The sequence below is a fragment of the Bombyx mori genome, chromosome 21, assembly GCF_030269925.1.
Source record: "Bombyx mori chromosome 21, ASM3026992v2".
In the NCBI taxonomy this organism is placed as follows: Eukaryota; Metazoa; Arthropoda; class Insecta; order Lepidoptera; family Bombycidae; genus Bombyx; species Bombyx mori.
The window spans coordinates 5,317,948-5,330,587 of NC_085127.1; the positions used below are offsets into that span (position 1 = coordinate 5,317,948).

The window sequence follows — 12,640 nt, forward strand, 5'->3', positions numbered from 1 at the left end:
ATGCCGCCACCCGATTTGAGATATAAGATCGAAGCTTCCTTTGTTTTACATAACACCTTTACTGGTGGTAGGACGTCTTGTGAGTCCCCACGGGTAGGTATCTGCCGGCGGCATCCGAGTACCAGTAAATATAAATAATAAATAAATAAATAAATATTTACTAACAATCACGCCACGTTAACTGGTCCCGTGATAAGTTCGTAAAGAACTTGTGTTACAGGTACCAGATAACGGAAATAAATGTAAGATTTTTATTATACACATACATATATTTAATATACATCCATAACCCTGAAAAAGACATTTATATTTATCATACAAATATCTTTCCTTGGCGGGATTCGAACCCGCGACCCCCTTGTGTAGTGACCATGTCACTTACCACTACACCAGACGGTCGTTATTGCATTGCTAGATACGAATGCACTGGACGTCTTATCCCGTAGACTACGACGACTTCAAAATAAAACGCGTATGGAAGTGAGCCGCGTGGTCCTTTAGCCGAATCCTACGCCTTGGTCTTCAAATCCAATAGAAACTGGTATGTAGTTTTTTAATAGCCTTTTAAAATATATTAAAAACTAGACGGTAAAAGTCGCAATTTTTTTTCTTTTTTTATCTTGGTCCGACTGGTATAGTATGCTAGGCCCACCGATGAACAAACAGCATGGCGTTCAAGGTGTTAAAAATTAAGAAAACACGGAAATAGCAACAATTTTTTTTTTCCGTCTATACCGGTCAGAATATTAGAACGAAGTTATTAAATTATTGACATTCAAATGTCAACCAATTCAACTAGTCAATGTCAATTCAATTATGAATGAAAAATGACATTCAAAGATTTCGTTACATACAAACAAGCCAATAAAAGCGTATCTTAAAATAGGTGTGTACACAGAAAATTTACAAAATCTTTAAAGTTAGAAAGTAGTACATATGTTAAAAATGACTAGGTTAGTGGTATACATGTAGACAGAACTATGTATATTACTGAATATTAGCTAATCACCACTGCCTTTCGCAAAATATAGGGAGAACGGACCTGGGTCAGTTCACAATATTTCACAATCAGTAGCTTTCTTCCACTTAATGTGCAGTGTCTTTGTGTAAATACTCGGAGAAAATGAAATTCTCGAATATATTCTTTTCATCATCCTCCACAAGGATATATTGCTCCACAAAACAAACTAAATTTAATAACGCGCCGAACAAAAAAAAATTAATAGAAACTGGTCTAAAAAGGTAATTTATGTACTTGCCAGCGAATATTCGGAGCTGAGGAAATAAATCTCCCAGAGCGAAATAATATCTGCTTATTCGTTTTTCCTGGCGTTCATCGGTCGCTTTATTATAAATCTCCCGCGGTTGAACCCATATTTTTTGCCATGAGCCGGATATGAATTTTCAATTTGAAGTCCACATACTTTTTGTCATTGTGTTACATTATTCAAGTTATCTTAACACACATCTTATCAGTGCGTTTTTTTTTTGGAACGAAGTTACTTACGGGACGAAGCGGAGGGGTACCCTAACCGGGAAAAAAGGTCCGTAACGTAAGATTTTAATGCATAAAGTGTACGACTTAGCTTTGTAATAACGTACAAATTAGTAATGCACACACACAGTGTACGTCTTAACTTTGTAATAACGTACAACAAAATAACATATTTTTTTATCATTCATTGACCACGATCTCAGAACGTTCGTTTGTCAAGTGCAATACACTAACTCTTATGCATACTACCGTGAATGAAGTTTGCCATATAGAATAGAATTTAAAATTAATATTTTTATAATAAGGAACTTCCTGTCCCACGACACCACACATTTTTTTTAAATTTGTTTTAGTACATGCACGCATTGTTTAGCTGCTTGAGCCTAAATCCTTGTGCAGTTGCTGATGCTTCTAAAAACCTTTTTGTTATAGTGCTATCAGGTGTATATCAAAATCATGCAATAGCCACCAAAAAACGTGACGGCATTTCACAGAAGCTATGAAATAACTTGGATGTATAATTTAAATTGAAATCAACGTGGTGTGCCTTATTATGCCGAAAATTCAAAAGTATTAAAAACATGAAACAGATAAAAAAAAAACTCGACATCAAGCAGTTCAAATATTTTAATCATTCCTAGCAAGCAAAACATTCAGGTTTTTAATATTGTGCTCGGTAGTTTTGAAATGAGAAATTCTCAAAGGTAAATTGGAGACTATTTACCTACTGTTAGGTTAGCACACTAAAAGCTCTATTCAAAAGTTATTTTTATTTGAGGACTAATATCGTTCGCGTAATACAAATATAATAAAATAAACAACTTAAAGTCATATTTTGCTTATTGATGTTTCCTTCCGATACATTAATATTTTAATCAGCATAAATATTCAAAAGTGCTGATAAGGTTTTGAGGTGATCAGTGTTTGAAGCGTCAGAATGCTTCGTAAAAGCGGACGCGACACGACAGCCCTCTTACCGGAGCCGTCTTTAATTACATAACCGACCCGGACGACGCGACGCGGCGACGCGACGGGCTAATGCAAAGCGTTCGTCCACCTAAAGACATCTAATCGGATCCCACCGATCCACTCTCAGTGCTTTTAGCACCGTCACTATTTTGGTCGATCTCGTCGAATATAAATTAAGAGTTTCGCGTTGCAACCTAGTCCATAAACACAACCCGTTTAGTTTCATGCCGGATTTTCTCAGTTGGTCACTATTCCGATTCGGTGGTACATTCAAGCGAAGCACTGCTCTTGTTAGGGCTAGTGCTATCAAAATCTCTCAGATTGATCCCCGTGAGCTAATCCAGCCATCTATCAGCGCGCAGTTGGAATAGTTAGACTACCAACGATTAAGTAGGGGAAAAATTAATTTAATATATATTTCAGATACATAATATTTGGCTAAGTTTCGGTTGGTATGCATAAATATATTTTAAAATGTTAAGTGTACAAACATTGCTAATCTAGAACCTTAATAAGAAGCTGAATTGGACACAATGACGCTTTCTTTCCGAATATCATCTATCTAAATGACATTTTAGGTTTAAGTCTTTGGCTAATGTCTCTTTCAATGTTATTTGTGATATCAACGATAAAATTAAGTTACAATACTCTTGTCTTCCTCCTATTGTGTGACAGCAAAGTTACCTACAATTAATGATTTCAGTCAAGCGTTACTTGGTAGATACAGAAGTGGAATATTAGAGATTGCTCTTAATGAAATAATATTGTAAGAAATATTTATTGTTAATGTGGTAACAATACTTTATTTTTCACTTCGTACAGCCGTCATATTTTCTCTTTTAGTATTTATCCGTATTGTTAACAATTCACCGTTTCTTTAGTTGAACTCTTGTTTGTGAAGAGTCTCCCTTAGGAATTCTTTTCGAGATAATGGCTCTCTCCGGGTACTATACGGTACTAAGCAAATTAATAGTAGTTATGTTTAAGTTCATTCCTGCACTGTATGATGATAATTTTAAATCTCTCCAAATGTAACGCAATAACTCACTAAAAATGCCCTACATATATTATTTATACATTCACTCTTATACACGGGGTCCCTCAAGAGGAATTTCAAGCCGAAAAGGGTAAATGTATCAACACTATCAATTATGAAAATAACATTAAAAATGTAAAAAAAAAACTCTTACTCGTAATTAGTACTTTTATGTAAACAAAAATACATTAATTGTTTCAATTCGTTCAACTCATTTCAAACAAGGAAAAGGGTAAAAAATGTAACCATATTCCTTTTTTTGTGTTGCATAAATGGGTGGACGGGTGTTAAGTGGTTACTGGAGCCCATAGACATCTACAACGTAAATGCGCCACCCAACTTGAGAATAAGTTCTAAGGTCTCAAGTATAGTTACAACGGCTGCCCTGCCCTTCAAACCGAAACGCATTACTGCTTCACGGCAGAAATAGGCAGGGTGGTGGTACCTATCCGCGCGGACTCACAAGAGGTCCTACCACCAGTAACCAGTTGTGGTTTCAGCCCAATGTCGCATACACGTAGGTGAGTCGTAAACTTGTCCAGCAATTCAATACAATAAACACATACAGTGTGAAATCAAGTTTATTTGATAATATAACATATTATATGGGAATAATTCCGAAATTTCAAAAATACTCAATGTGTATTCTAAACCGATTTTCCTGGAAAGCTTATTTTATGTTCAATAATGTTGAATTTTCAGAAATTTCCAACTTGTTGAAAAGGTAACATTAACCCACACATTTTACGACTTCAGAAGAGCGTATTGTTATCATCTAGCCAACCTAATGACTTTTAAGACCTATTTAATGATACCCCATGTGCTCAGTGATGTATTAAAATTCGTTATTTTTCGAATTATACAATACGGCTTTAAAAATAATAATCACAAAGGTCTTATTCATAATGAATTACCGGTGCTCTATGGTCCAGTTATAAGAAGAATAATTAACATAATTTTAAATTATAATAATTTTATTTATTTGGTTTCATTCTCAGTTCTATTACGAGTAACACTTTTTAACAATCTTCTGATAACGGGCTCCCATAGTTCACGATGAAAAAAAAGTGATTACATTTATTATTATAATAGCTGACCCGGCTGACTTCGTAGTCCTTCATTTGATAAATACAAGACCTAAACTTTTGTATAAAATAAACTTAAAACAAACAAAAGGAATCTGCCCGACGGGGGACGCATCAAAGGAAAAACAAAATTGTTATTTTTATTTATTTCCGAGCATTTTCATATTTATCTACATTTTAAACCTTCTCTGGACTTTCACAAATAATTCAAGACCAAAATTAGCCAAATCAGTCGAGCCGTTCTCGAGTTTTAGCGAGACTAACGAACAGCAATTAATTATATATATATAGATAGATAAAATGTATTGTAATCGTTTTTGAAATCGAATACAGATGTTAGTGTTGCTGACAACATAACACAAATATAATCGCGAATAAAAATTGTTTCTTTACAATATTTTTTTTTTTTTTTATTGCCCTTGTAGGCAGACGAGCATACGGCCCACCTGATGGTGAGTGGTTACCGTTGCCCATGGACTTCAGCAATGCCAGGGGCAGAGCCAAGCCGCTGCCTACCGCAAAAGCCGCTGCCTACCGCCCAAGCCGCTGCCTACCGCCCAAGCCGCTGCCTGCTGCCGCTGCTGTTTTATGCATGATACGGATGGCAAGAGTCATGGGACAAGATATATAAACATATCGCAGTAAATAAGCATTTGATGTTCGAAAAAGTTGCTGTATTGTTATTTATTTTGTTCAACCTTTTCACGTTCAACTTATTCTGTAAAACAACTACATGTCATCATACTCGCCCGACTGCTCACGCCAGCTATAAGCGATACCATTCGGCCCTTCTTTGCAATATACGACTCTGCAATATTCTGATGTTGAGGTCATTGCCCTCGATCTCCTGTATCATTTCTAAAGGTAAACAAACAAGTTTGTGTGAACGAATAAACCCAATCTATACCAATATTATAAAGCTGAAGAGTTTGTTTGTTTTGAACGCGCTAATCTCAGGAACTGCTAGTCCGATTTGAAAAATTCTTTCAGTGTTAGATAGCCCATTTATTGAAGAAGGCTATATATAGGCTATATAACATCACGGTAAGGGCAATACAAGTGGAGCACCAATAAAGAATGTTTCAAAATAGGGTTTTAAATAGCTCCTTAACATTCCATAATTCAAAAATATTTTCACTTTCTACGTAAATGAAGTGGGGGTAAAATTTTGCGTTATGCCAAAGTAACTATTCACGCGGACAGAGTCGCGGGCAAAAGCTAGTTTGAATATAAAATATCTGAGTTCGAATGTATTTTATTTTTAATTAAACAAACAGAATTTGAAATTGGATGGTAACGATAGATTCCGTGAATGAAATTAGGAAATGTTTTCTCGTCATCAAAGATATCCATTTCTCTAATTAGGAGTTAATGACGTTTACAGCTTTTTAAAAGTGAAACTAATTGAGTCCACGCGGTTGGTGTTTGACATTTTCGTGAACGTTTTTAGGCTTGATGATGTTTTAAAACACTATTAAAATAAACGTTATATATTCAATTTTTTTTTATTGCCCTTGTATGCAGACGAGCATACGGCCCACCTGATGGTGAGTGGTTACCGTCGCCCATGGACTTCAGCAATGCCAGGGGCAGAGCCAAGCCGCTGCCTACCGCTTAATACTCTCCACAAGCCTCGTTTGAAGAAGAACATGTTATAGCGCTCGGGAAACACCGTGGAGGGGAGCTCATTCCATAGCCGGATGGTGCGTGGCAAAAAATACCTCTGGAAACGCACTGTGGATGACCGCAGTGGCTCCAGGTAGTATGGATGAACTCTACTCCGGTGGCGGGCGGTGCGATGGTAAAAACGAGATGCCGGTATCATCTCGAACAACTCCTCAGAGCACTCTATAAGTACGTTACTTTAATAGGCGCATTTAATTGTTATTTGTACGCGGCTATTTAAGTATAAGTTCCTTTTAGTCCATATGCGATTCTAGAGGGTAGTTAAATAGTGCCGAATAGAGTAGGTCCACTCTTTATACGAAATATTTACTACTCAAAAAAAGCGAGTATGTATTCATCGGAGAAGTAAATGAAGAATTTATTGATGGTAGGTATATTGCATACTCGCACAAGTAAGTACGGGTAGTACATTCTTGTAGTACCATTTCTGTCGCGAGGCTGTCATATATTCCGACTGGAAGGGTAGATAGCCGTTAGACAGTTAAATGGAGACTGCCATATTATCTCAGGTTGGGTGGGGGTGTATGAAACCCCATGCGCTGGACTGATCAAGTGAAAGACCTTACCCTAATTAACGAGTGCTTGCGCCAAGTCTCAGTTCAGGGTCAGTCTCAGAGCAGGGTCAGTTTCCTAGTGTATGGAAGGAGGGGAAGCTGGTCCTGCTCAGGAAGGAGGGGCGCCCCGCGGACTCGCCGTCCGCGTATCGGCCCATAGTGCTGCTCGATGAGGCGGGCAAACTTTTTGAGCGCATTATCGCAGATCGCCTCGTCAGCCACTTGTGCAGGGAGGGGCCGGACCTGGATGACAACCAATTTGGTTTTCGTCGGGGGCGCTCCACCATAGACGCCATCATGCGCGTGAGGGCCCTGGCGGAGGAGACGGTGTCCCGGGGTGGGGTGGTACTGGCGGTGTCTTTAGACATCTCCAACGCTTTCAACACCCTACCCTGGAGTTGTATTCGGGAGGCTCTGAAATACCATCGCGTGCCTCCCTACCTCCGCCGTACGGTAGGGGCTTATCTGGAGGGTAGATGCGTCACTTATCGGGGACGTGACGGTGCCGGTCGGCACCTCATGTCGTGCGGTGTTCCACAGGGATCGGTCTTGGGACCGCTCCTGTGGAACATCGGCTACGACTGGGTGCTGAGAGGCGAGCTCCCGTCGGGCGCCAACTTGACGTGTTATGCGGACGACACGCTTGTCACTGCCCGGGGGAGCTCGCACAGGGAAGCGACGTTGATAGCCGCGGCTGCGGTGTCACTGGTGGTGAACCGCATCCGGCGCCTGGGCCTGGAGGTGGCCCTAAACAAGTCGGAGGCTATGGTGTTTCATGGCCCCCGACGTGCGCCGGCGCCGGGATCACACATCGTGGTAAGTGGGACCCGGATAGCTGTCGAGTCCACCATGAAGTATCTGGGATTGGTGCTCGACAGCCGATGGGAATTCGGGCCCCACTTCCGGCGGCTGGTGCCCAAGCTGATGGGTGCAGCGGGCGCGCTTTCAACGTTGCTTCCCAATTTGGGGGGCCCGAGCGCCGCCTGTAGGCGGTTGTACGTGGGAATCGTGCGGTCCATGGCCCTGTATGGGGCCCCTGTGTGGGCGATGGACATGACGGCCAGCACACTCGCCATTCTGCGTAAGCCGCAGAGGGTGATGGCCGTCAGAGTCATCCGCGGGTACCGCACGATTTCCTACGAGGCGGCTTGCGTCCTGGCCGGATCCCCGCCCTGGGACCTAGAGGCGAAAGTACTCGCGTCATTATATCGATGGCGCGAGGAAGAGCGGGCACGGGGCTCGAGGCTGGTGCAGCGGCAGATCGCGCTGCGCCGAGAGGAGCTCCGTCTGGCCTTGGTGGCGGAATGGCGGCAAAGGCTTCTGCGCCCTACCGCCGGCCTCGCAACCGTCGAGGCGATCCGGCCAGTACTCGACGACTGGCTCGGGAGAAGGCACGGATCCCTGTCGTTTAGGGTGACACAGGTGCTGTCGGGGCACGGTTGCTTCGGCAAGTACCTGTGCCGCATAGACAGGGAGCCGGACGCTCGGTGCCACCACTGCGTCCACTGCGGGGAGGACACGGCGCAACACACGCTCGCCGAGTGTGTAGCTTGGGAGGAGCAGCGCCGTGTCCTCACAAATGAAGTAGGAAGCGATCTGTCGCTGCCGGCCGTAGTGCGGAGGATGGTCGGCAGCGCAGAGTCGTGGGACGCGGTGGTGTCCTTCTGCGAGGACGTGATGTCGCAGAAGGAAACTGCGGAACGGGAGAGGGAGATCTCGACTCCCTTTCCCGGCCGCAGAAGGCGCACCGGGCGCAGGACAAGGGCGGACAGTGCCCTTTTCCGCCCCCCATGAATGGGTCCAGGGGCGAGGGACTTGGGAAAGCCCTCGCCCCCTATTCGATGGACCTGAGACGGAGGCGCATGCGGGTGTCGGCGCGTGCCTCTGAGGCGATGCACGGAGTAGCTGAACGCCTCACTACTCCGTGCAGGAGACGAGGCCTGGATAGACCTGGCCAGCACTGGTGTGGGGCTGCGGAAGAATTTTGGATTCCCGCGGCCCTGCGCGCACGTGTGGGTGGACACCGGGGTGGTTTTAGCCGGTAGGAGTCCGGCACGCCCCTTCGCTTTTCCCTAGGCGAAGGTAGTCCATGAGGATTTCCCCCCGAGAAAAAAAAAAAAAAAAAAAAAGTCTCAGTTCGAGAACTATGGAGAACATCTGTCAAGGCTTTAATAAACAAAGATTCCACATGACCGCGACTGCTCTGCCAAGAGCAACCAACTATGATGATGATGGGTGGGGGTGGTATTCATGTTGTGATTCCTAAGGGTGTCGGTAACCACTTAATACCAGGTTATCTCGTTTATATAACTTTATACGAACATTAAGAAGGTTAAGAAAATATTAATAATAACTAATATGATAATAGTTGGGAATAAATCACACACGGTTATCCGGCTCCAAATTAGGATTCCCTGTGTTATGGGTACCAAAGCCTGACATACATAGTTGTATAGGTTTAAATAAATATACATATAGATAATAAACACCCAGACAGAGAGCAAACAAATCTGTTCATCACACGAATGTTTGTCTGATGTGGGAATTGAACCCGTGACCCTCGGCACAACAGTAAAGGGCATTAATTACTGCACCATAGAGTCAGTCAGAAGCCACATTTTGATAGTTTTCTTTTTTAACAAATATAATGTCTTCAAGTTTTTTTTCTTTTTTTTTCTTAGATTGGTGGACGAGCTCGCATCCCACCTGGTGCTAAGTGGTTACTTGAGCCCATATAAATCTACAACGTAAATGCGCCACCCACCTTGAGATATGTTCTAAGATTTCAGTATAGTTACAACGGCTGCTCCACCCTTCAAACCGAAACGCATTACTGCATCACGGCTGAAATAGGCGGGGTGGTGGTACTTACCCGTGCGGACTCACAAGAGGTCTACCACCAGTGAATTTACAAATACACCATTGTAAATAATGTCCATCACAATAAAAAATATTAATAAAGATTTTTAAATAGATCTACAATTATTTATTCGAAAGAATAATTTTGAAATTAAGTTTATTCTTATAAATAGAACAATAAACGTTATTGGCAAGCTTAATAGACATGAAGACGAAAGTTACCAAACAAAATAAATCTTATAACTTCGAAACTATTAGTTCGAAGTTCACGAACAAAATGTACGGGCGGTAAATCACCGGGATCGAATCCTGTTTAAAAGATTTGTACGTGATACCGCGTTGCTATTAAAGTTCTTCGCATTGATACCGAACAGTGTCAGAGGATTGCTGTTCTATACGACAAACGAATTGCAGTATTAACGTATAGACATATAGTTCAAATTTATTTAATGAAAAAGTGAAACTCTAGTATAGTTGTTCACGATTGACTTCCACGGTGAAGGAATAATAACATCGTGTAATAAAAATCAAACCCGCAAAATTATTATTTGCGTAATCACTGGTGGTAAGACATTCTTGTGAGTCCGCACGGGTAGGTACCACCACCCCGCCTATTTTTGCCGTGAAACAGTAATGCGTTTCGGTTTGGAGGGTGGGGTAGGCCTTGTAACTATATCTCTTATATCTCTATATACTATATCTATCTCTATACTATATCTCTATATACTATATCTATATACTATATCTATCTCTATACTATATCTCTATATAACTTATATCTCAAGGTGGGTGGCGCATTTACATTGTAGATGTCTATGGGCTCCAGTAATCACTTAAAACCAGGTGGGCTGTGAGCTCGTCCACACATCTAAGCAATAAAAATAAATAAAGTATACTTATACATAATGTGACCATACGTCCAAATTTGGGTGGGACAGTCCCGCTTTCGGGCATTCTGTCCCGCTGTCCCCAGTGAGGGCAGTGAGGCCGACATAATTCCGCTTTTCCAAATAGACCAAACGATAAATTTATTTTTCAATTCAGCATAGAGCTAGAAGGGCTTAAATGGGCTAAATTAACAAAAGAGGTACATACTATTACAGAGTACTAACAATTTTGTGTTCAGTGCTATGATTAATCTGTGTTATTCTATCTTCTATAAGAAAATACTTGTAAAGCACTAAATACTTTTTAAGCTATTGCATAGATTTTATCGCGAGCCTTGAGCGCGGCGACCGAATTCATGAAATTCCGTAACGAAAAAAACCTTACACCCTTCACTCCGCCTACCATGTAGCTCACGTTCAACACATTCACACGTTGCGCTTTTTTTTTTTTTTTTTTTCCACAGGAGAAAATCGCCGGATCCCCACCCGCGCGGCAGGTGGGGTATGTGGGAGTTGAACCTCACTAAAAACTCCTGCCGCTCACAACCGGCGCCCTACCTCGGACCGGGCCGGAGCCCAGTCGGGGCTATTGAAACGGCGGGACAGGGTTGACGCAGAGCACATTACATCCATCCCACCGTCCCACGGACGCCGGACCGTTGGCCGCCAGCGAAACGACCACCGGTTCCCTCGTTCAGCGGGCCGAGAGCCCGCTTTGATGGCGCCGCGTTACACCTTCCCCCAGAGCGGTCGGGGGAACGCGGTCTACCATCACCCGGCTTCCTATTGCGGGTGAGCGTGCAGAGCACGCCACCCTTCGTCTGGGTCCCTCCCCGCACAAAACGGGTGGGACCCCTAGCTCTTAGGGGGCCAGGTCACGGATACGACCCCGGTCCCGACCCCCTGCTCGGCGGCGGCGGGTTTCTGCGTAGTGAGGAGAGCTTTCCCTCACTCGCCCCGCCGCCTCCTTCTGCGAGATGGTGCACTCGCAGAAGTCGAGCATAGCCTTCCATGACTCATCGCTGCCAAGCATCGACGCCACGACGCCAGGCAGCGACAAGTCAGGTCCTATCTTTGCGACCAGGACACGGCGCTGCACCTCCCAAGCGGGGCAGACAGCGAGCGTATGCTCCGCCGTGTCCAGGTCGTGTCCACAATGGTGACACCTCGTCGTCGGCTCAGCCCCTATCCGGTGCAGGTACTTCCCGAAGCATCCGTGCCCGGTCAGAACCTGCACCAGACGAAAGGTGAGACGTCCCTCGCCACGATTCACCCAGTCATCAAAGACCGGGTAAACCGCCTCGACGGTCCGTAGCCCCCACGTCGGGTTGGCCAATCGCCTCGACCACGACTCGAGCACGGACCGCCGAGAATGGGCCTTCCGCGCCCGCAGCTCACTCTCGGGGACACGCGCCACGCCCCGAGCACGAAGCTCGCTGCGCCACCGATAGTCGGCAGCGAGCGACTCCGCCTCCAGCTCCCATGGCGGCGTCCCCGCCAAAACACACGCCGCCTCGAAGGAGACGGTGCGATATCCGCGGATGACCCTGATGGCAACGGTGCGCTGCGGCCGGCGCAGGAACCGAGCCATAGTGGCCCGGTTGCGCGGCTCAGCCCACACAGGTGCACCGTACAGGGCCATCGATCGCACCACCCCCGCGTAGAGACGGCGCACAACCTGATCCGGTCCCCCAATATTCGGGAGCAGCCGGCTCAAAGAACCGGCCGTCCCCATCAATCGGGGGACCAGCTCCGCAAAGTGAGCACGAAAGGCCCACCGGCTGTCCAACACGAGGCCGAGGTACTTCAACTGCACCCCGACCCCTATCCGGACGCCTCCAACCACGATGTGGGTGTCAACGGGTGGCGCCCTCCGCGGCCCGTGAAACCACAGAGCCTCGGATTTATTGAGCGCCACGTCGAGACCCAGCCTCCTTATCCTTCCGACGACGAGGGCCACTCCCGCTGTGGCGAGACGGGCAGACTCCCTAAAATCATCCCCCCGGGCCACGACCAACGTGTCGTCCGCGTAACAAATAACGCGGAGGCCCGGGAGGAGGGCGCCCCTC

General features: G+C 44.8%; 1 protein-coding gene across 1 annotated transcript in view; it reads right to left on the bottom strand.

The window, feature by feature from the left end:
* The window catches only part of LOC101738220 (lachesin), an 89,883-nt gene that overhangs the window by 15,225 nt on the left and 62,018 nt on the right, over nucleotides 1–12,640 (bottom strand). The window lies entirely within an intron of this gene.